This window comes from Acomys russatus, chromosome 5 (assembly GCF_903995435.1).
Source record: "Acomys russatus chromosome 5, mAcoRus1.1, whole genome shotgun sequence".
In the NCBI taxonomy this organism is placed as follows: Eukaryota; Metazoa; Chordata; class Mammalia; order Rodentia; family Muridae; genus Acomys; species Acomys russatus.
The window spans coordinates 71,899,563-71,923,967 of NC_067141.1; the positions used below are offsets into that span (position 1 = coordinate 71,899,563).

At 43.1% G+C, this 24,405-nt stretch overlaps 1 protein-coding gene across 3 annotated transcripts in view; it reads left to right on the forward strand.

The window, feature by feature from the left end:
- The first annotated feature begins 6,975 nt into the window (after positions 1–6,975).
- Positions 6,976–24,405, forward strand: part of Add3 (adducin 3) — a 111,365-nt gene continuing 93,935 nt past the window's right edge. The window contains exon 1 of one of the 3 annotated variants that reach the window (XM_051146767.1): positions 6,976–7,199. The gene's annotated coding sequence lies outside the window, so the exon portion shown is untranslated. Of the gene's footprint in view, positions 7,200–9,239; positions 9,526–24,405 lie in introns of those variants that run through there. The other 2 variants (XM_051146771.1, XM_051146768.1) reach the window with 2 other exon arrangements.

Consider the following 24,405-nt stretch of genomic DNA (forward strand, 5'->3'; position numbering starts at 1 on the left):
GTTGTTTGGAGGATTTGGTCAGACACCAAATCCAAATCCTACCTATGTCCTCATCTGACTCCTGTCTCTTCCTTGCTTTAACCTCTGCTGGAGCCTCAGCAGCAGCAGCAGCAGCAGCAGCTATGGCAGTTGCTACAATGGTAGCAGCCACAAATGCCTATGGACATCTCTGAGCTTTCCAGCAAGCCAGAGGGTGTGCTCAGACCCCACCGACAAAGCCAGGACCCACCCGTACTCACTGATGGTAGAACCGAGGATGCAGCGCTCAGACCAAGGTCTGCAGACAAAACGTGGGCAGCATTGTGGATGGACACCCACCATGGAAGGAACTGAGGGTGCACTTCTCTCTCTGTCTATGATGTCAAGCACTCTGTTGTCAAATGCATGCTGGGTGATCAACCCAAAGGAGAAAGGAGGGGGGAGGGGGGTTGGTGGGGGGAGGGGAGGGGGTGTGGCATTCAACACCTTGAATGATGGGGTTGCACTGACGTCTACTCTATCTGCAGCCTTATCATCTACACACCATCAGAATGCCAAACTGTGCCTCTGGAGTGGCGAGGCTCAAAGCCTGCAAGAAGAAGGTCTCTTGGCTGGTGCCATAGTTAGAGCAGTTCCCTGGATGGGGAGGCCTGGTGGCACTCAGAGGAAGGATAGCAGGCTACCAAGAAGAGACTTGACACCCTATGAGCATATACAGGGGGAGGAGGTCCCCCTCAGTCACAGTCATAGGGGAGGGGAGTAAGGGGAAAATGGGAGGGAGGGAGGAATGGGAGGATACAAGGGATGGGATAACAATTGAGGTGTAATATGAATAAATTAATAAATGAATGAATAAATGAATAAAAGAATGAGGTCTCCCTGGGCTCCTGCAGTCAGTGTCCTGGCTCGGCACAGTGATTTCACATGAGCAATAGCCTTAGCCCCAGAAGCACTTTACCGGCCAGCAGCATGCCCGTGATCTCAGAGAGGTCATCGTTGCTGAACACAAAGCCCACATGCCCTGCATATGAGGCAACAGTTTCTCCAGACTCAGCTTGCATTCCAGATGCTCTGGAATGGCCTTGCACATCCCAGTGTTCCTGCCCACCAGGACCACAGCTTCCCTTGCAAGGGACATGCCGGTCTGTAGCATTTTCTTGGAGCCTACATTGTCTATCCCCACAAAGAAACATCTTGGATCATCCCCAGAAGTTAGATGATCTTATGAAAGTCCTTGGGTTTCCAAGTCACCCCATCTTCTCTAAGCATCATACTGTGGGTGTCGAGCCGGGCGTGGTGGTGCATGCCTTTAATCCCAGCACTCGGGAGACAGAGGCAGGTGGATCCCTGTGAGTTCAAGGCCAGCCTGGTCTACAAAGCGAGTCCAGGACAACCAGGGATACACACAGAGAAACCCTGTCTCAGAAAAAACAAACAAACAAACATAGTGTGGGTATCCCAGAGTTTGCCACACAAGACTTAAAGATAATGTCACTGTAATGAGAATGCCTGATGAGGGAAGGCCTGATGACTCCATTTTTTTAAACACATGGCCCTCCACCCTCCTAATGCTGCAGTGATGCCCAACCATAGAAGTATTTCTTTGTTACTTCAGAACTTTAATTTTTTTCTACTGTTATGAATCATAATGTAAGTATCTGATATGCAGGATATTTGATATGTGACTCCTGTGGAAGGGTCGTTCAACCCCAAATGAATCTCAACTCACAGGTTGAGATACTGTTTTAAGCAATAATGTTGTTTATTTTAAATGTTTACTGCAAGTCATCAGCTTATATACAGAGAAGCTGGCAGGTGAATTCAAATATACAATTATTGCTGGGCGTAGTGGCACACACCTTTAATCCCAGCACTTTGGAGGCAGAGGCAGGTGGATTGCTGCTGAGTTTGAGGCCAGCCTGTTCTACAAAGTGAGTCTAGGGCAGCCAAGGCCACACAGAGAAACCCTGTCTCGAAAAACCAAAAACCAAAAGCAAAAACAAAAACATATATATTTAAGACAGTATCTAAGACAACAACACTAAGCCAGGACCTTCAAGTGAATCACATTGCCCTCCCCTCAATGACCAGAGGACTTGAAGAGCCCATGGTGGCCAGAGCAGTCCCCACCCAGGGCTTTACACCTTTCTTTTGTCCTAAATGCATTTTCATGTGAGGACATTTTTGCCAAGAGGAGGAAGGGCTGTGGCCAGGCACAGGGCTAGACCTGATGACTCCTAAATTAAATTCCTATGAGTTTGCATGTGCTATCTGTGAGTGGGTCTCTCATGAGGTGGTTCTTATTTGTACTGTTTGTTTGCTTGCTTACTTACGTGGTCATGGTGATTTAAAGCCAGCAAATAGAGAATTAATGCTTACAAAACAAAACAAACAAACAAACAAAAAACAAATAAAAAGAGGACCTTGAGAGTGATGGCTTACTAAACCTCAGGAATTTATCAAGCCTGATTACTTAAACAGTTTTCTGTCAGACACTAGCTAAGGTAATTTGTTGAAAATAAACCATATAGGTCACATAAAGCTAACAAAATGTGCTGATGAATCCTTGACTATTTTGCCCTGATTATGTCTCCTTGGGGAATGGAAAACTCATTAGCATGAACTCTTTGTCAGTCCTTCCTGTCTTGTGCCTCAGTTACTTTCCAGGTTCAGCATTTAGGGGTGATCCGGATGAATGCTGTACGTTCACGTTGCCATGAAAGGTTTCACCCCACTGATTGCACACGTGATATTGAATAGTATGGGAAGGTTGCTATGCTTCATTAAGTTTATCTTTCTGTCTGAGTACTTTAAAAAAGAAAAGTTGGATGACTGGGCTATGGAGAGAGCTCTCGACACATGCTTAGCACTTAATATCCAAATGCAGATCATGTTTCCAACCCTGGGGAAAATCCTCAAAGCCCAGAAGTGGTTAAATTGGAAACAGCAGGGTGTGTGTGTGTGTGTGTGTGTGTGCATGTGCCTGTGTATGTGTGTGTGCCTCTGTGTGTGTGTATATATATTTGTGAGGGTACCTGTGTATTTGTGTGTGCCTGCATGCGTGTGTGCCTCTGTGTGTATGCATGTGTGTGTCTGTATGTGTTTGTGCATGTGCCTGTGTATGTGTGTGTGCCTCTGTGTATGAGTGTGTGTGTGTGTGTGTGTGTGTCTGTAGTGTTTGTGTATGTGCCTATGCATGTGTGTATGTGTGTGTACCTCTGTGTGTGTGCTTGTGTGTCTATATCTGTATGTGTTTGTGTATGTGCCTGTGTATGTGTGTGTGTGCCTCTGTGTGTGATTGTGTGTGTGTGTGTCTGTAGTGTTTGTGTATGTACCTGTGTATGTGTGTATGTGTGTGTGCCTCTGTGTATGTGCTTGTGTGGGGGGGGGAGAGAGAACTGTTTACTTTCTGAAGCAGTAAGTAGCAGAACAGGTTGTTTAGGAAAAGCCTCTTGAACTAGATAATTGATTTAAAATGCATGTTCCTGTAATAATACCTTATATTTCTATAATGCTTTGAAAAGTTCAAAGCATTTTCACATTTATATATTTCATTTGAACTTCACAACAAGCCTATAAAGCAGCTCGTGTGAGTATTTGAAGCCACCTCCTCCACCATTTGGCTCACGCTAGGCCCAGGATATTAAGAAACTTGTTTGAGGTCATATAACCAGTTGGTGTCACAAAACCAGAACACCAAGATTTGGAAAACTTAGGCCTGTGTTTTCTTGGCAGAAAGTCTCTCTGTCACAGCTTGATCTTCCCAGAGCTCATGTGGAGGTTTGTGGCTACAATTTAATTGGAGAATGCAAATCAAGCATGCTTAAAACACTCTGTAGAAAGAAGGCTGTGTCTCTTAGATCCTGACTGTGTCAGGAAAGGGGGACAGAGAACAGACTCAGTTCCTTCAGACAATGCAAATTAAAACACAACAAAAACACTCTGTGATCAGTTCCAGGGCATTTGAGGGGCAATTCATTCACTAAATGGTGCATTCTTTTTTTTTTTTTTTTTAAGTATCTATGAAGTACATTTCTATAAGATACTGTGCTAAGCGTTTTGGGAAGATACAAAGAAAAGTATTTAATTTGTGGCATTGGGAGTGCTTTGAACCATACAGATAATCACTGTTCTATTTATTCGTTGTTTACGTCCAACTCTTAGATGAAAAGACTTTTCCAGGCAGAATAGAAGTACAGACAGAAACATGATGAAAGAAACTGAGAAACTAGTTTCTTTCAAATCCTTCCTGGTAAGAGGTTTTTTGTTTGTTTGTTTGTTTTGTTTTAATCAATGTGCTAGAAACTCTCTTGCTATGTACACAGAGCACCAAAGTTGCTGTGTCATTTAACATGAAGTATATTCCAACACTAACGCGTCCTTGAAACATCGGGGACTGGGCTTAGATTGCTGCCAGCTTCCCCACCATGTGAGCTGGTTCTAGATTGGAGAGAATATAGTAGTTTTCTGCCCAAAAGCTTCTCCAAAGACCAAAAATAGTACATTTATCCAATGTTTTCCTTTCTCTTGTGGCAGGCATGTTTGAGGATGCAGAGAAAAGCAAAGGCACCAGTGTGTGCAAGGAAACAGCTAATGGAAGGTTCTGTAAGATAAACAAGAGTTTGCTAATGGGAGGTTGTGGGTTTCCCCCTTGTTGGCTTTTATTTATATATTTATTTATTTTTTAACATTTCTCTTGACAAAGTTCTTTACTTTCTGGCACAAACACGTTCAAACCTGAAGCATAATCTGTGTTGCTACTGTAAGTACTAGTTAATACATTATTTAGGGTGTCCTAGGTACACACAGATAGTGTTCTGAGCAGAACAGCTTCGTTTTTGTTGACAAGGCTTGTTAAGCCCACAAAGTGAATGTATGGACGTGTGCGATTTCACGTGTATTGTTTATTTGCCCAGCTTGTGTGTGAAGAACGGGCACGCAGCGCTCGCTCCAACTCTCTCCCCGACACTGACCCTATTTTCTCTGGATTTCCATGCTTCCCACTTCCGGAAAAATGACAGGTGAGCTCTAGACTCTGTTCCGGGCTCGCTGGGTGATGCGACAATGCTCCAGCTTTTTAAATAAAGGCCAGGCAGGGTGGAGTGGTATCCACCCACAAGCCCAGCGCCTGTGGATGCTGGGCCTGAGAACAGTCTAGCGAGACTCAGGGTTGAGTACTGTTTCCAGTGGCAGGGCGTTCACCTAGTATGTGCGAGGCCCTAGATTCAGTGCTCAGCACAAGAAAGAAGTTATTGATAATAATTCAGATTTCTTAGAAACACAAAGAACAGCCAGGTGGTCGTGGCGCACGCCTTTAATCCCATCACTCGGGAGGCAGAGGCAGGTGGATCGCTGTGAGTTCGAGGCCGGCCTGCTCTACAAAGTGAGTCCAGGACAGCCAAAGCTACACACAGAAACCCTTTCTGAAAGAAAGAAAGAAAGAAAGAAAGAAAGAAAAGAAAGAAGAAAGAAAGAAGGAAAGAAAGAAAGAGAACAAGCAGACATTGACATGCACGACAGTGCCCCATCAACTCTGATTCGGAAAATTGGTCATAGGTGGGCATACAATTCTAATTCAATTAAGCTTGCTTATTCACTTTACAAAATTATTATTTGACACGCAAAAATAATTTCAGAAGAGCAAATAACCTCCAGTTACATGGAAAAAGAAAATAGATAGCAATCCCACCCTCCAGCCATGGGGATCAAAGCCAGGGTTTTGTGCACGCTGTTCAAGCACTCTACCACCAGTCACATTCCAAGGTCTCAAGCTTAAAGGAAAAGTAATTTAAAGTGGGACTCACTTGCATTACACAACAAAAATATAAGCACACCATCAAGTCACCTTTATTGGAGCTGGGAATGGCTCTTCTAGCATTCTCTTAGTAGAAATTTCAACTCAATTTCCACATTTTACAAAATGGAGACCTAAGACCAAATGTTGTCAGTTACTTATTCAATAGGTCATTAGCAAAAGCCATGGAAAGAAGTATCAATCGCAGAATATTTTCCATATTTTTATCTATTCTTATTTGGAGACTACACCTCCACACTCAATATAATGAAAAATGGGATGGATGCTCAGTGCTTAAATGAAGGAATATTGAAAAAACAAAATTTGGGGCTATCATGCAGACTCCTGTGGCCGGGACACATTTTAATACTCTAAATAGTTGATTCACAAACATTTAAAATAACCATTTGAGTTTCTTAATTTTGCTAATTTTTGAATTTTCACTCAATAGTATACCCTGCTATCATTTTCTAAAATTATTTTAGATGTATTTTATTCCGTATATAACAGATTTTATAACATAGAAGTATAAACTGAAATTTGTTAATAATATATTTTCTACACTGAATGCCAGTATCAATAAGTACATTAGAACTGGGTGCTGTGGTGCAACCTATAATCATAGCACTTGGGAAGCAGAGGCAGGCAGATTTTTTGTGAGTTTAAAGCCAGCCTGGTCTACATGGCCAATTCCAGGCCAGCCAAGGCTACATGATAAGACGCTATCTCAAAAACCAAAAAACACAAAACCAAAAAACACAAACAAACAAAATCCCCCAAATTATATATGTGTGTGTGTGTGTGTGTGTGTGTGTGTGTGTGTGTGTTAGCACTCACAGGAATGTTATTATTCCCTCCATACTTGTAGTGAATACTAAATAATAGCCTCTCTTCAGTGGTTACTTAGTACAGTGGTTGGAAATTAAATGTTAGCACAAGTTGCTGATCCGTTTCAAGGCACACATTTTGGCAATTAACCCCAATACTAGAAGTAGAGAGGGCTCTTTAAAATTAGTGCTTCTAGCATTTCTCATTGACTCACTCTTGTGGCTCCCTTCACCCGGTTAATTTTAACCTTGACCTCCCACAGCTGTACTGCTTTGCTCAGTCTTTAAAAAAAAAAAAAAAATCCCGATTCCACCCCTTTTTTTGCATCCGATGAAGCAACAGTGGAGTGGAAAAACCAAACCCAGTCCTTTAAGAAAGATTCCGCCTCCTCTCTTCTAAGCAAGCGCCTCACGGCAGGCAACCGTGGAGACTCTAAGTCAAAGACTTTACTACTCAGCTTTGGGAGAAGCAGCAGCCGCCGCCGCTGCTGCCGCCGCTGCAGTGAGTTCGTGCAGCACTGCAGAATCCACACCTAGCCAGAGAAGACAGACCCAGCGTCCGCTCTCCTGCACGCAAAGCAGCTTTGGATCGTCGGCAGGTAAGCACATCTCTTACCCGTTTTGTTCAGAAAGCGTGGGAAAGGGAATGGTCGTGGAATGCGCTCGGCCATGCTTAAAACGTTATGTGAATTTGTCGTCCTTCGGAGGTGGGTTGGGGTCTACAATTCTGTTTGGCACACGTCCTGTGTATATGATGTGTGCGCTTACAGTACTTTTTCTTTCTTTCTTTTTCTATGCATAAAAAGGCTAACCTTGATGCATGCAAAACATTTTTCTTTTTAAATGCAGAAAACACAGCCACTCCCAATCTCTCTCAAACACTGCAGATATTTTTAAATGGCAAATAAAATGACGGACTGAGAGCTTCCTAAATATCGTTTTCTCTTTAAGGCTTGGCAAGACTTCCGCACGATTGTTGAGTATTTAAAAATAATAAGGCATGGTCAGTATTTTTTTAAAGCAACTGGAAGATAGTGGGAGATTAAAATTTCTATAGCTTTAGTCCAGTGGAGAGAGAAAGGGAGGATAAATAAATGAATTGCAGTGTGTGCCAAGAACGCTATTCATTTGCCACACTTCATATGTGGGAAGAGGGAACTACATTTTAATTAGCACATTTTTAGGGAAAGGGGATGAAGATGAGGGGGCTGGCGTGAAGTATTTGAGGGGGAAGAGAGCCTGCAGATGAGGAAGGAAATGAAATGGCCTGTCGCCAGCGCCTTGGAAAGGACAGGAGATAAGGGTGGGGAATGAAATTTGCTGTGTGTGTTAGGGTGGGGTTAACCCTAGGGACCATGAATCACTAGAATGGCGCTGGGGGTGAATTCGTGCAGTGGAGGGCATGTGTGCGGGAGGAGTGTGCAAGTCGTGGGTGGGTGGAGAAGAGCGTGTGCCTGGAGGTCTATTTCGAGAATAGGTTGGGGTGAGAAACACGGCTGGGAGGCGGGGGCGGGGGAGGTGGGCAGCCCAGTGTCACCTGTGGAGGGATCCCCAGCTCTGCAAATGACTGTTGCAAAGTTTGCCTGGCCTCAGACTAATTTTCAAGGCTGCTGCTGGCGGAGCTCTCAAGAGGTCAGCTCTCAGAAGGTTTAAGAGCCAAGGGGCCAAAGTAGGAGTGCAGAGTTTGGGCTGGTCAAAAGAATAAGTAAGGGTCCTTGCCCTGTTCCTCTGTGGAAGTGAGTGGAAGCAGGAGGCTCCCCGAAAAGCAAATGTGCTGTGAAGAAAATCGAGGCCACTCCTGTGGGGGCCCGTGCCGAGGTCCAACCATTGTGGCCTCTCCCCCAAAAAGCCTAGCAGCCCCTGCGGGCCGCAGAGGCTCAATCTGAAAGCTATGGCTCACACTCGTCGGGTGGGGGACGCTCGCTCGGACTTGGGCGGGGGAGGCAGATGTTTCGGAGGCGTCGTCACCCTCCCACTTTTGATCCCGCTTCTGTCGGTGTCGTTTCCCTCTCCGGCAGCGGGTCGGAGCTGCGCGGAGGGAGGAAGATGTTGCAGAGGCGCCAGGCAGCCAGCCGCCTTTGCAACAGGCCCTCCGCCTGCGGATCACGTAGACCCCCACGGCCGCAGCTGCACTGATACAGAGCTTGTAGCTCAAAGGGGGCCTCGAGGGGCGGGGCCGGAGATCCCAAGGGGCACCAGGGGCGGGGCCTGGACGTGCGAGAGCCTGTTGGAGGCGTGGCCTATTGAAAGCGGAGCCTGAACGCTGGAGGGGTGGAGAATGGGGGAGACGAAAGGCGGAGCCAGGGGCACGCTCTTGGGCTGCAAGAGCCCCGCCCGTACGGGGTGGAGTGAAGGGAGTTGGGGCGTGGCCTATAGGAGGCGTGGCCAGAGCGATTGGGTTCTATGGGGCGGGGCCTTCCTTGAAGCTGGGGTACTGTGAGGGTCAAGCCTGGGGGGGCGGGACCAAGGACGTTGGGGCGGGGCCTAGTGGGCGGGGCCAGCGCGCAGGGACCTGTGGGGCGGGGCCTTCGGGCCGCTAAGGGCTGAGGGTCGAGCTCGTAGAGGGCGGAGTCATGGGCCTTACAGAGGCGTGGCCCGGGGGGGGCGGGGCAGAGGACGTTCGTGGGTAGTTCGGCTGGTCTCGCCAGAGCGCGAGGCGCCCGCCGGTAACGGTCGCCCGAGTGAGGGGCGGGAAGGAGAGGAAAGGGCTTTTAAATGATGTTTTGAAACAGTGAGAGCTGGACTTGTCGGCGACCAGGTGTCGCCGCTTCTTCCTCCGAAGGCTCGGCGTCCGGGTCCCTCCTCTCCACGCCCCCTCCCTTCCCGGCCCTCTCCTCTGGAGCCGAGCGACGCTTCCGAGGTGACCGCGGAGGACCGGGCGGCCGCTGCAGCCCGGAGGGGGCACAAAGCCGGCTGCGCTGCGAGGTAATCCCACGCGGCAGGGAGCGGAGGGCCGGGGTCCCGCCGCGCTTCCCACGCGCGGGGGACTTCTCACTGGCTGGCCGCGCGGCCTCAGGTGAACCGCGCCTGGGGCGGGAGCGCGAGCCCCAGCGGGCGGAGGGGCGCAGACCTGGGGACGAGGGGTAGGGGGTGCAGCGGCGCGAGGTCGGGTCTCGGGGGCCGCAGGGTGGGCCGCGACCCTCCAGGGTGTCCCCGGCTGCCCCCGGCTGCCCCCGGGAGAACGCGGTGTTGTAAAAAAAAAAAAAAAAGAAAGAAAAGAAAAGAAAAGAAATCTCGGCGCCTTGCTCACCCCGAAGGTGTGCGCGGGGACGGTGGGAGGTTCCCGCGCTTGGAGAAGGTGGAAGATTTGTTTGGTCTTTTTTTTCCTCCTGGCTTAAGGAACTTAAGTCACAAGTTGAAACTGTTCAGTCACTTTATCTAATCGCTGTGACCCTCCTCAGCACACATACTAAGCGCGCTCGCACACGCACACTCACATACACACTGTAACCCTTGCAGCGTATTTGTTAGGTTATTCTTTGCGGGGTGACAGCCGGGTTGGCAGCAGGTTTGGTTTACGCGGCTTTGGGGCACTTCCAGCCTCTTTGGAGGTATGTACTAGCTGAAACAAGGCCACTATTAAGCCAGGCCTCTATTAAAATGACAAGAATGGCCTCAGGTGAACTTTTTTTGTTGCAGAGATTTAATTGCAAGTTGATGCCCGTTTAAAGTGGGAGTGTAAGGAAAACCACTAAATATCCTTGGCACATGTGCTCTTGGAATTGATTTGGCTAGAGTGGTGTGGGATTTAACTCAGCCAAGAGGCTTTGAGTGTGGATTAGGAGCAAGGCTCGGGAAGGAATGATAAGATTCTGGGGCTTGGGATGAGCTACATAAACATGTGTGACTTCTTTACGGTGAATTCTGGAAATTTTAAGAGTTAGCATATGAGATGGTTGCTTTCTAGGATGGACTCCGTCTACAGCGTGCTGAAAACGTAATGATTTGGGTTTTAGAAGAATTCTGGTAAGAGTACAGTGTAAAAAAAAAAAAAAAAGAGTACAGTGTAATGTGTCTTTTAAAAATGAAGTTGCCTGGCCAGTAGAATGACCTGTGTTTAAGGTTCAGAACTGACTCATTGGTAGAATTGTTTCTTCTTGACCACTTCTAGAAGATTTTATAGCTAAATCTCCTTTGCGGTGTACTTGCAGGGTAACTTTTCCCCCCTTTAAGTTGACCAGATTAACTTTACTGAGGAATAATAGGGGGATGGCACCTTTTTGGTTATGAGATTCTAATACAGTGCAACTTTTTGCATGTGTAATAGCAGGAAATGTTTGGTAAAGTTTTAGCATATGACATAGATGATCAAATGACCCCTGGAAATATTTATTTTGCATGATTTTCAGAATGTAAAATTTAGTCATTGATTAAAGATGAATGAGAAATTATGTTGTACACTTCACTCTTTCTTATCTTTTTATCAATAATATTTTTCTGGAAAGAATGTGAGTTTTGCTCTGTGATATACAGTGGTTTTTATAACTTGCTTCACCATTAGAGTTGATATAGCAAACAGATTAATTATAAATTAGGAGCTACTCAAAGCAATGCTTAGAATTATTATAAATAGCTGACATGTCTGTTTTTGATAACTTGATGCAATGTAAAGTTAGGGGGAAATGCTAAAATAAATACACTAAGTAAAGGAAGTGTAGTCTGTCTGAAAGATATGCACAAGTTGCTAATGTTTCTCACCTTAAACACATCCGGCTATAATTAATATTTAGTGCTAGTTAACATTCCTTTGGAAAAATAAGCCATGTAGAATTTACATAGGAACACATATGTCTAAACAACAGTGCTGTCTTTCCTTTTAAGCATGAGCTTATGTGAAATTACTCAAGTCCATTTTGACAGTTGCTGAATAATCACAGATTTAGTCACATAACTGAGATTCAAAATGAATGCTTTAATACTTTATTTCATGTCTCTTATGTTAATGTGCTATCCTCTGAACTTGGGGCTATGCCAAGTATTTATACTTGCAGTTGTTAGGAGATCTTTGGGTTTTGCCATTAGTTTCAGATTTATTGTAATGGTTACCTGTAGTAAATCTTCTCTGAAATTCACGCATTAGAATATTCAAGCTGACTATGGTTTGGGAGGAAAAGGTTTGCTACCTGCTAGATGCTTATAGAATAGTTCTCAATTATTTGCACCTTTGCTTTCAGAATTTCAGTGGCTGCTGGTCAAATACAGTTTAAAAATATTAAATGGAAAATTCCAGAAATAAACAATTTATAAGTTTTAAGAAACTTTATAACAATATTTTATGTTTTCATATTGTATTCCTATTGTGTCTAATTTATAAATAAAACATTATCAAAAATAACCAAAAAGCACATATATCAGTGATTTCAGATTTTTACTAAGGTCTTATAGTGTATCCCTGTAGACTATGTTAAGATGTGCTGTAATCATTTCTTTTAGAGATGGGGAATTATAGGTGTGTGTATCTACTTGGAGTTTTATTATTTTCAGGTACAATTAATGTTAACTGAGTAACAGCAACTAAAAAGTATTAAGCAAGAAATAAATTGAGTTTATTTCATTTATTTCATGTGTTTTAATAACATTGGTCTTCATATCTGGACAAGTCTTAAAGATTTATTTGCTGCACAGCTGAAAACATTTGGATGTTATAAAAATACTATTTACCTTACCCTGAAGCCTGGATGTAAGCGTAGATAACCAGACTCTTGGTCTCTTGTTTCCTTCAGCTGTTTTGGTGGAAGGTCTCAATGAGACCAACCCTTCATCCTTAGGACGTTACTTACTCCACTTAGACCAGAGGAGCATCCTACAAGCCTTGAAGAATGATTCTGGCTTTCAGAGTTGTTTGATAGTCTCAAATGATCATAATCAACAAAAAGTATAAAAGGGACAAAAATGTAATCTTTTTGTGACACTGGCTGGCCTCAAATCCACTGTGTAGCTGTGGATTTGAATACCTGCTAATCCTGCCTTTACCTCTGGGGTGCTGAGATCAGAGGTGCACACCACGACACCCAGTTTCATGTGGTGCTGGGGTTCACACCCAGCGGCTTGTGCTTATTAGACAAGAGCTCCACCAGCTGAGCCATGTCTCTGGCCCTGGTCTTTGGCTTTAAAAAGATAGTGTTTGAAAATTTGCATCTTGAAACAGTAGCATAGATTAGTCTTAACTGTGCTAAAATTAGTGTGACTAGGCACAGCATATATCCCTATGTAGAGGCTAGGTCTAAATTGAGCCATTCGAAAGGACCCCCACATCATCACCCTATACTTTTACACCTTTTCAAAGTCAGCTTCAGGTCAAGCTTAGCTGGGAGTGTGAAGACATACTGATGTAACACGAACTTTGAAGTCTGGGAGTGAAGATACTGGTATGTAGCTATGTAGAAAGCACGTCTGTTCCTCAAGGCAATAGCTTGAGTATCAGGTTATAAGGTTCCTGAGGGGCAGTGGCCATACCTGATGTTTCTCATAGCCAGCTAAAGGTAACAATATGTTTGAGAAATGTAAGGCAGTTACATAATGTCTTTAAAACCAGTGTCGGAAGTGTATGCATGTGTACATATGTTGACAGTTGGTCTTACTTTTGTGTGTATGTGTGTGTGTGCGCACATGCTCTGAGGTTTTGGGTGCAAATGCACATATAAGCATATGGAAATCAAAGGTCAAGCTTGGATAGCGTTTCTCAGGAGCCACCCACCTTGTTTTATTTGTTTTTGCTTTGCTTGCTTGCTTGCTTGTTTGTTTGTTTTGAAACAAATCTTACTGTGTAGCCCTCAAAATCAGAGATTAGGTACTCCTTTGTCTCTTACAGGTGCTGACATTAAAGGTATGTGTCACCATACCTTGCCTCACCTTGTTTTGTGATGGTCTCTCACTGGGGCTGAGGCCAGCAAGCCCAGGCATTGTACAGCGCTGGGGGTACAGGTGCACGACACCATTCTTGGCATTTTCTTTTTTAATTTTTTAGTTTTAAAAATTACACATATTTATTTATTTGTATGTACTTGTGTGGTCGTGTTTGTGCCATAGAGTACAATGTGGAGATCAGAGGACAAGTTGGAGTTGTTAAGTTTCTCATCCTACCATGTGGGTTCCAGGCAGGGACCAATCAGGCTGCCAGGCCTCGAGGCAGCCTGGGTACCTTACTGGGTCATCTTGCTGGACCCAACATGCAGGTGCTAAGGATCACACTTAAGTTCTTATACTTGATGGCAAACACTTTACTGAGTGATCTCCTTAGCCCCTGTAACTTTTAAGCTCACATTATGTATTAAGGCAAACAGATATCAAGGCAAGCATTGAATTAAACAGAACTTAACTCTGAGTAATGTACATGTGGTCGTTGTCTTGTTTTAGCTGTCCCTGATAGCTATTGTTTAGCCGTCCCCCTCAAATTTATCTTGTGATAAAGTACTTCAGCAAGAAGTACTGTCCTTAGATGAAAGTGGAAAGATCCACATAGAAGTGAGTCAGCCTTTCAGCTCCACCTCCAAAGCTCTCATGTTGGCTAATTGCCTGTTATTAAGCTGGAATTCTAAAATATATAAAAACAATCAGATTGGAGAAGTTTCCAAGATCTTGGGGATTTGGGTTATGTCTTTAATTTGTCATCATTGTCATCATCCGTGTTGGCATGGCGTTCTCTCACAGTGCTCATTCTGTGCACGGAGAGCATTTCTTCCTTCCTCTTCCATATAGTATCTGTTGGAATGATTGTAGAGAATAGTATACCTGGTGTGCCTAAAGAAATATATTTAGGGCTCCCCACCCCATGGAACTTTGAAAACACTACTCTTAATCCTTTAGAAATGAGACCAACAACTGTTGGCTGCGTGACTCTTCTCTTTTCACTTTGTAAGTGTTCATGGAAGAAAGATTCTGTAAGTCTCATAATAGCAAAGGAGTGGCTGGGAAAAGGCAGTGGTGAGGCCTTAAGTGGAGCTGTGATTGGGCTTGATGAGTGGGACCTAAGTGCTGCTCACTAGCCCGGGACAGATTGCTGGTGGAAGGGAAGGAGACTGGCCATGATGTCAGCACATTGCTTTTCTACCCCCCACACTCCTCTTTCTTAAGCATTATACTAGTGTGTTGTCCCTACGGTGCCTTTTGCTTATGACTTTTATCATCAGACAGTATTCTTTCTACTAGGGAAAGGTGATTGCTGTGTAATTGCTGAAAGTTAGCTATCAGCTGATTACAGTAGGATTTTCTTCCATTATAGCTTCCATAGTTGCTTGCTTTTTAAATCTCACAGAAAGGTCTCTGAAAACATTAGTGTGAAAACCTCACTCATCACCTAATAGTTGGGAGCCGTGTGTGTGTGTGTGTGTGTGTGTGTGTGTGTGTGTGTGTGTGTGTGTACACCTACATGGGTCCACACACGTTCATATGCACATATATGTATATGCATATGGAAGCCAGAGGTCAACTTTAGGTGTCATCCCTACCTAGTTTGTTTGGTTGAAGGGAAGGTCTTACACTAGGCTACGCTGCCTGGCCTGTGAGCCCCAAAGATCTTCCTGTTTCCATCTTCCAAGGCTGGGATTACAAGTGTGTGCTCTCAGGGGTGCATTTCCTGTAGGTGCTGGGGACTGAGCTCAGACCTTCACACTATGTGTGAAGCTTTACCTACTGAGCCATTTACCTAGCCCCAGGAGCCATTCTGTTTATGGTCATTAGACTTGTTTTTATTACTTTATGTATATGAGTGACACATCTGTGCTCTACAAACATGCCTGGCTCCCTAGGAGGTGATGAGCCTCTATGGGTGCTGGGAATTAAACCCAGGTCCTTTATAACAATAAGTGCTCTTAGCCACTGAGCCAACTCTCCAGAGCCCACCCATTCTTTATTAGAGTAAAATCCATATCAGCAGTGAATGAGAAATTCTCATTACTTTAAACATGTTTTATTTTTACAAAACTAGATCTGCAGGGGTTTTGTATCAGAATGTTTGATCTATTTAGTGGATACCAAAGCTTATTTTCTTTCTTCAAAAAATTTTCTTTTTTCTTTTTCTTTTCTTTTCTGTTTTTGTTTTTGTTTGTTTGTTTTTGAGACAAGGTTTCTCTGTGTAGCCTTGACTGTCCTGAACTCAGTTTAGGGACCCAGGCTGGCCTCCAACACATAGCATTCCACCTGCCTCTGCCTCCTGAGTACTGGAATTAAAGGCATGTGCCACCACACCTGGCACCTATATGTCTGTGTGAGGGTGTCAGATCCCCTGGAATTGGAATTACAGACAGTTGTGAGTTGCAATGTGAATTCTGGAAATTGAACATGGGTCCTCTGGAAGAGTAGCCAGTGCTCTTAACCACTGAGCCACCTCTCTCCAGTCCCCAAAGCTTATTTTCAGTGAGTGTTGAAACTAGTGTATTCTTTGTTTTAATGACTATTGATATAATAAAATCATAGTTCTCTAAATACTATGCAACCATTAGTTGCCCTAATGAAAAATGCATCATAGACAAGGACCTAGTCACCACCACATGAATACTGTCACCATTATCAGTGATGGCGTAGGGAGGGGACATTTTACGCCTGAATAAGGAAATTGTTCTTACCAGGGTGGTAGTGGCAGTGGTGCATGCCATTAATCCCAGCACTTGGGAGTCAGAGGCAGGCAGATTTCTATAAGTTCAAGGCCAGCCTGGTCTACAGAGTGAGTTCCAGGACAGCCTAGGCTACACAGAGAAACCTTGTCTCAAAAAACAAACAAACAGAAAGAAACAACAACAACAAACAAAAGAAAGAGAAAATTGTTTTTGTTTGCCACAGTAAAAGCTCTGAGAAACTGATTACTTGGTAATCAGTTGAGTTGTTGATTGTATCTTGCATCTGATGTATATAATCTCAATTTCTCTGGGCCCTTTTATAGGGCAGGGACTCAGATCCCAGGCTTTGTCCATGTTAGGAAAGCACCCTTGAACTATTTTAAAGTTTGTGGTTTGAGCCATCTACTTTGATGAACACAATTGGGGGAATTTGATTATCAGTTAAGTGCTTTGAAGAAGGAGTCCCTGGTTTGCATCTGTCACACCTGAATGTCACAGCTTGTGCCTCCTGGAGCTGTTTAATTTGTTCCCAGAGAAGAGTGCCATCTACTGAATGGCCAGCATCGAATTGAGCAGCACCTAACATTTTCCTTGCAGGACTCAGGCAGTTTCTGGAGAAACTAGGCCTTGGCTCATTTGGAGGATTTGAAAGGCTCTTAGTACCAAGTGGAATTGTTGCCTGCTTAATTTTAATTATGTTTCCCAGCAGGAGACCTGAATACACAATGGAGAGCTAATTCAGCACTTGTTGGAATGCATGGGAAAGAAGAAACCTTAAGACGTTGTTGGATTGATGTTAAAAACAGTCTTGTTATGGTGAAATTAATAAACTAGATGGTAAACGAAATTGCTTTTTGAGATAGTTTTATTAGGAGATCTGACTGTTGATGGCTTCAGCAAACCGTACTGAAGTTCTTCACACTTGAGATGTTTTTCTTTGTTTCAGTGTCTAAGGCACTGAGTGATTCCTACTTGAGTGAACTACTGAATCAAAGTGGATTTTTTTGTGTTGCTTTTGAATATATCCGATCTTCTAGGGTATTGTTTTGTTTTGTTTTTTGTTTTTGTTTTCCTGTCTTACTGAAGCTGTAGAAGCAGGAGTGGAAAGGCTAGAGTTAGTATAGACTGTTACAGGTCAGTATGAGTAACCTGGAGCAAACCTGTCACAGCCAGATGAGAAGTTTTGACAGTAAAAACTGAAAGGAAGCGTTGAAACTGTTACTCTAAGGATACCCTTGACTGTTCTATATTCATTATGTAATAAGTTGTTACTGCAAGAATACCCTTGATTGCTCTGTGTTAATTATATAACTAATTAGAAAGACATTTTTCATTAGCCCTTAAAAACTGCCAGAATCATGTTAGAGTGTTAGATTTATCTGAAGTTTGGTAAAACCTTGAGGTGAGCATACAGTCAAGAGTTTGTATTAGGGACTCTCCCTAAACACCATGCATTGACGTCCGTAGGTTTGCGCGTGTCCTTGTTAACTGCACAGAAGGTTTGAACTAAGATTATTTTTGTCTTCACTGGAAAATATTTTTTAATGGGTGAACAGATGGATGAACAGGATTGAAATTTCACTAGAATAAGAAAGTATTCTTAAAGTACATTTTTAAGTGTTCTCTTTTTGGTTGTTGTGGTTTGTTTTTGTTTTTGTGCTGTTTGTTCCTTTTACTCTTTTATTAGTTTAAGCCAACACAAAGAGATGTCATGAAGTGAGTTGTTTCACATGCTATAGCCTCTGTGCCTAAAATATATGGCTTTCGGGAAGGATGGGTAAATTACCTTACAGGTTTCTGTTGGGCTCATTTATTGTGAGGAATAGAAAGTTAGGAGTGAGTTATTTGTCATTATTTTTATGTATCATACATTGTAATTGTTACGGTGTGAGTGTCTGTCTGTCTTTCTGTCTGTATCTGTTGAATGTGGGTCTCTGAGGAGGCCAGAGGTGTCAGATTCTTCCATAACTGGAGTTAAAGGCAGCTGTGACACAAAAAGTTGTCTGATACAAGTGCTGGGGACTGAACCTGGGGCCCTTTGCAAGAACAGTATGTTCCCTTAAGTGCTGAGCTGTCTCTCCAGCCCTGTTTTTTTTCTTCTATATATTTTTAGGTGGTAGCACTTGCTGTAGGGGTATTATCATGTCTGTGTCTATAGAACAATAAAATTTAACTACATGTCAGTCTGAGATCCTGAGGGAGACCTCAACATCTTGTGCATTCCAAGTAAACTCTGCATACTGCCACATATGATATACTGTGCCTCATCTATGTTAACATTTTATTGAATTCATGGAGCTATTTGATTAAGAGCTTTATAATTGTGTGTGTGGTGGCTCACACCTAAAAACCAGCACTTGGAAAGTTGAGATTTTACTTACTTATTTTCTTATGAAAGATTTCTTTATTTTATCTAGGAGTGCTCTATCTGCAATTACACCTGCATGCCAGAAGAGGGGGTCAGATCACATTGTGGATGGCGTGAGCCACCATGTGGTTGCTGGGAATTGAACTCAAGACCTCTGGAAAAGCAAACAGTGCTCTTAACCTCTGAGCCATCCCTGCAGCCCAGAAAGTTGAGATTTTAAAATAGAATTGTGACCAGTTTGAGAATACCCTGGTCTACATCTAGAGTTCCTGGCTAGACAGGACCCTTCTCAAAACCAAACCAAACCAAACCAAAAAACCCAAAAAACAAACAAACCCAAAGCCAAAACAAATAGACAAATGATTTGCTTGCTCTTGTGTGTAGTTCCTGCTTATTTTTGTATAATTTACCCTTAAAAGATATCCTTATTAACCTAGAAGGCTGGAGATCATTATTTTGATGTAGCTAAAAGTTCGTTGTTTTTTAAATTATGTCTGTTGTCCATGTAGTATCTACAGCTGCCACAAGGGGGTGTTGTATCCTTTGGAGCTGGAGGTACAGGTAGTTTTGAGCTGTCCTCTGTGGATGCTGGAAACTGAAGCAGGTCCTCTGCAGGATCAGTACACATTCTTGACCACTGAGCCATTTCTCCAGCCTCTAACTAAAAGTGTCTAACATTGTAGTTCAGCAACAGTCACCATTTTAGAGCTTCTGACTTTTCCTTTTCATAATAAGGGCATGACACGGTCCCATATAGCTTCTAGAAAACCCATAGATTATTAAAAGCGTAACTCTTTCGGATTCTCACACTACTGTTAGAAATAGGAAAAGTAAGGGATAACTATGGAACAGTACAAAGATGTCGCTTGCCAGTATGTGTTGAACGCCAGATGACAGGCACAGAAAACAGATTTGACAGAAAAGAACACTCTGCCTAGAGTATTTAGCTAGAGGGATAAGAGTGAGCCTAAAGGGAAGTTAGAGTTTTGCTAGATAGAAAGGACAGAAAGGATTGGGGCACAGATTTCTGTCCATGATTTTTTTTTCTATAGCATGATGGAAGTTATTTTGGGGGTAGCTCAGTCTCTTTGTAAGGCATTAAGAGGCAACGGCATACATTTCTCTGTAACTGCTGGGAATACTCTGTGTGGTATTAGAATGTGGTGCATGGTGCTGGGAGTGGTGAAGATCATGTAAACATTAGCAGCACTTTCAGCCGGGCGTGGTGGCGCACACCTTTAATCCCAGCACTCAGGAGGCAGAAGCAGGTGGGTCTCTGTGAGTTCAAGGCCAGCCTGGTCTACAAAGTGAGTCCAGGACAGCCAAGGCTACACAGAGAAAAACAAAACACAAACAAGCAGTACTTTCACTGAGCCCCGCATGAAAATAACAATTCAGAGGAGCAGTCTCACAAAAATATTGAAAGTCACATGCTTAGAAAACTTGGTGTCAGCAAAAAGACTTTAAGAATCCTTATCATTTCCAATCCTGAATAAGCAGTCTCCTTTGGGAAAGAGGCATGTATTTAATCATCATCATCATCTCTAATTGCTCGTGTCTTTTGTTGAGCCCTAGAGAGTGGTTCTGTCTGTTCCTATAACTTGAGGAAGGTGGATAGGTGGATGGGGTGAGTTGGTGATATATTATGACATATAGCTGTTTTAAACTGTTTGTAAAAGAATAATCTTTTTTAGAGTTTAAATTATTCATTCCAGAATGTCTCAGTTGTCTCACTTACTTGGACTACTTCAGAAGGAGTGTTACTGTTGAAAGCACAGTTGGTGTTCTTGTGTATTAAAATATGGGAAAGGTTATGGTATGTCCTCTCAAGGTGATATGTTTGCCAACGCAATGAAGAGGAGTCACACTAGTTAGTGGCTTTGGTTGCAAGGTAGCAAAGACACCTCTGATTGTGTGCTGTGGAGATCATGGAAGGCCCATGCAAGTCCTTGTCTTTGTGTCTGACATCAGCTAAAAGGGCATCATCACTCTAGGGGCTTATCAGCTCCTGAGTGCGAATTCTTCAGAAGCTGAGGGCCTTTGGCAGCAGCAGATTCCTTTTTTGTTTGTTTGTTTGGTTTTTCGAAACACTGTTTCTCTGTGTAGCCTTGGCTGTCCTGAACTCACTTTATAGACCAGGCTGGCCTTAAACTCACATTGACCCACCTGCCTCTGCCTCCAGCAGATCCTTTATAATAACAATGAGACAAGCCAAGATGGCAGCTTTTCCTAAAGTAACTGCACAAGCATTGTGGTTTGTTTTTCCAGAAATGGTGCTTTCAGCTTCATCCTGGTTGTATTCATCCTGGTTGTTGTATTGCTTAGTAGTGTTATTTCCTCATAAATGTTTCTATGACCTCTGTTTAGATTTTCTTTCTTTCTTTTTTATTTTTATTTTTTGAGCAGCTTGATGCTTCCTTCCATTTGTTCCTTTATTTGTTCAGCAAATGCTTATTATGCAGTTAGTAATACGCAGGCTCTATTCTAAGCACCGAGGATTAAATAAGCTAAACACACAACCCCTTCTGATCCAATGGAGTTTATATTTGAAGGAAATAAATGAATACATTACATGTCCTGTTATGAAGAAATATAGAGCGGTGGCACCCACTTGTAATCCCAGCACTCAGGGAGGCAGAGGCAGGCAGATCTCTGAGTTTGAGGCTAGCCTGGTCTACAAAGGGAGTCCAGGGCAGCCAAGGCTACACAGAAAAAACCTGTCTGGGGGGGGGAGGGTAAGAAAAGAAGGAAAGAAAAAGAAATATAGAACAGGGAAGATGAGAAACAAAGCTTTTGGGCATAAATGTCAGTTTAAAATACAATGACCAGGACAAGCCCTCATTGAGAAGGTGGCATGTGAACAGAGATATGAAGAAGGTAAAGGATTGTGTGAGTGAATATGTGAGAAAAACATTGCAGGCAGAGGAAACAAGCCCAGAGCCCTCCAAGCCCACACAGCTGACATGCATGAAACCGAATGGGGGAGGGGAAAATAGGAAGCCTCAGGGTGGTTTTGAGTAGAGATGTGGCACCCTGACATGTATTTTGTTCCTTTTTATTTATTCTTCTCTCACATATTACATTTGGAGTGCAGTTCCCTTCCAACCTCCCTGCCCTCCCCTAGTCTCTCTCCCCCACCTTTTCCTTCCCCACCCCCAGATCCACCCCCTCTTCACCTCCCCTCAGAAAAGAGCAGGCCTTCCAGGGACATCAACTAAATACAGCATAACAAGCTAGAATAAGACCAGGCACATAGTCTCACATCAAGGCTGGAGGAGGCAACCCAATAGGAGGAACAGGGTCCCAAAGGTAGGCAAAAGAGTCAGAGACAGCCCTGCGTCCACTGTTAGGGGACCCACAAGAACACCAAGTTACACAACCACAACATATACTGACATGTGTTTTTTTAAGAATAATTTTGGCTCTGTTGTGAAAGTAGCCCATAGCAGGCAGGTGTGGCTGCAGGGAGACTGCTTAAGAGGCTGATTCAGTGAACTAGGTGAGGAATAATAAATACATCAGGTACAAGTGGTGAGATTGGGTTGGTTTCTGGGTATATTTTAAAGATAGAGCCAACAAGATTTTATAACTGGCTTGTGGGGTATAAACAAGAGAGAAGAGTTGGGCTTGACCCTAAAGTTTCAGTTCCAAGCAAAAGTCTGCAGAAGCTTGGAGAAAGGGAAAAACAGGAGCCGACTCTGAGACACATGCTGTGTGATGAAATGTATTAGCTCCGTAGTTGTTGCTGTGAGTGGAGATCAGTGCTTAGTTATAGGCCAACTGGATGAGCCTGAGAGTTGTCTTTTTTTTTTTTTTTTTTTTTTTTTTTTTTTTAAAGGACTGCGTACTCAATCCCTTTATCGGCCAGAAGAAAAATTTTGCTGTTGGACCTTGAAATACTATTATACATCTTATGTTTTCAAGGCCTTTAATTTGTCTTATTCAAACCATAAATTTATTTTAACTTCTAATGACACTTAATACCCAAGGAAATCATTTTTATGAGTAGAGTAATTACTTTTAATTAAAAGTTAAAAACAAAAATAACATTGTTACTGTCATTTAATGATGTGTGTTCTTTTTTGTTTTTCACATACATTCTTAAGTGACAGTAAAAAAGAATGTGTGCAAGTGTAAATTGAATAGCCTGGCTGTTTCTCAGTTAACATGGTTAAAAATAGCAACAGCTATCATTATGACCCAACAGTCTGACAGCTATATATTCAAGAGAACACAAACATGTTGGCACACAAAAAAATTGTACAACAGTGTTCATAGAAGCATTATTTATAATAATTAAAAATGGCAACTGGGCATGCATCTAACGATTGATAAGTAAAGGCAGTATATCCATCAGATGGAATGCTAGCCAGCCATAAAATGGAGTGTGTATGTGTGTGTAAGGTTGGATACTATTCCATTAGAAGATAGACGTAAGTGCTGAGACAGATAGACCTGCACAAGTGACGAAACAGGCATGAAAGGGCACCTGCTACATGGGTCCACTCATGAGAACTGGTGCAGAGGAAGGTGAAGGAGTGACAGTTTGATACGGACTGTGTGTCCTTTGAGAGTGATGAGAAGGTTTTGGAACTTTATAGCGGTGAGTATTGCAATATGTAAATGTATTTAAAAAGCCACTGAGCTAGACAGTTTGAAAGAAGAAACTTAATGTTATATGGATTATACCTTAGCTTGTAAGAAAGTACCAGGAAGATACTATATTGTGTGCATTCATATGTCCTTAAGACACAACAAGCAGTCGATGTGACTTACTTCTGAAACAGCACTACTGCACCAGGAAAATGTTGGATGAAGCAAAAAGTGCCACTCCCAACCTTACTTTTAGCTTACTTTTCTTCAAGAAGTTAAAATGCTTATTTCATAACAAACAGGATAAAAAAGAATTCTTGGGAAGTCATGAGTGAGTCTCTTTAATACCTAGTTTCTAGAAGATGGCCTAGATAAACAAAGGAAGGCTCTATGATTATCAGTTCTGTAGGCTTCAGGGAGCAGAGACAGCTTATAAATAAGTTTGTGAAGCTTTAAGTCAATAAAGATGAGCTATGTTTTCCACACCTATAATTAAAGACTATAGAGCACTCAATTTACCATATTTTTTTGCAAGCCCAAGATGATATTTAGCTTAGAAAGTACATGAAAGGGAAATTTAATTGTCATCTACCTTAATATTTAATTTTTATTATTATATTGCTGCTGCTGCTGCAACCACCACTCTATTTTGGGTTCTTTAAGCATGTCATGTAGCACAGATTGACCTTCAGCTTACTATTTAGTTGAGGATAACCTTGGATTTCTGAGTCACCTAGGTCTAGATTACAAGAGTGTGCTACACACACAGTTCTATGTGGTGCTGGGGACTGAACCCAGGGCTTCATCATGCTTGGCAAGTACTCTACCAATCGAGTTACAATCTCAGCCACCCCCTACCCCCACATAATACTAGGATCACAGATGTGTGCCACTATGCCATCTAATGCCCCCCCCCAAGATATAATTTATTGCAGTACTGTGTGTCCAGTTTCCCCTCAGGATAACCTGGCCTGAAGGGAGGGAAGCTTAGCCAGGTGCGGGTGAGTGCAATGCAGGATCTCTGTCAGTGGACAGTGAATACACCCTCAACCAGGAACAGCTTTGGAGAACTGGTTCTGTTCATTGGGGGAGAGGTTATGCCCCTGGGGAGGTGGCCAGGGTCTCTGGGGCAAGGTTTGTGTAGCAGTGCCCCATTGGCCAGAGAGGGATGTTGGAAGATGCTTCCTTCCTCTACCTGATCAGGGGTATTGGGAGCCGGGCAGGGGTGGGGGACCTTTCAAGATCTAACAAGGAGTGAAGCCTGATAACTGACAGGGTGGTAAATTCTTA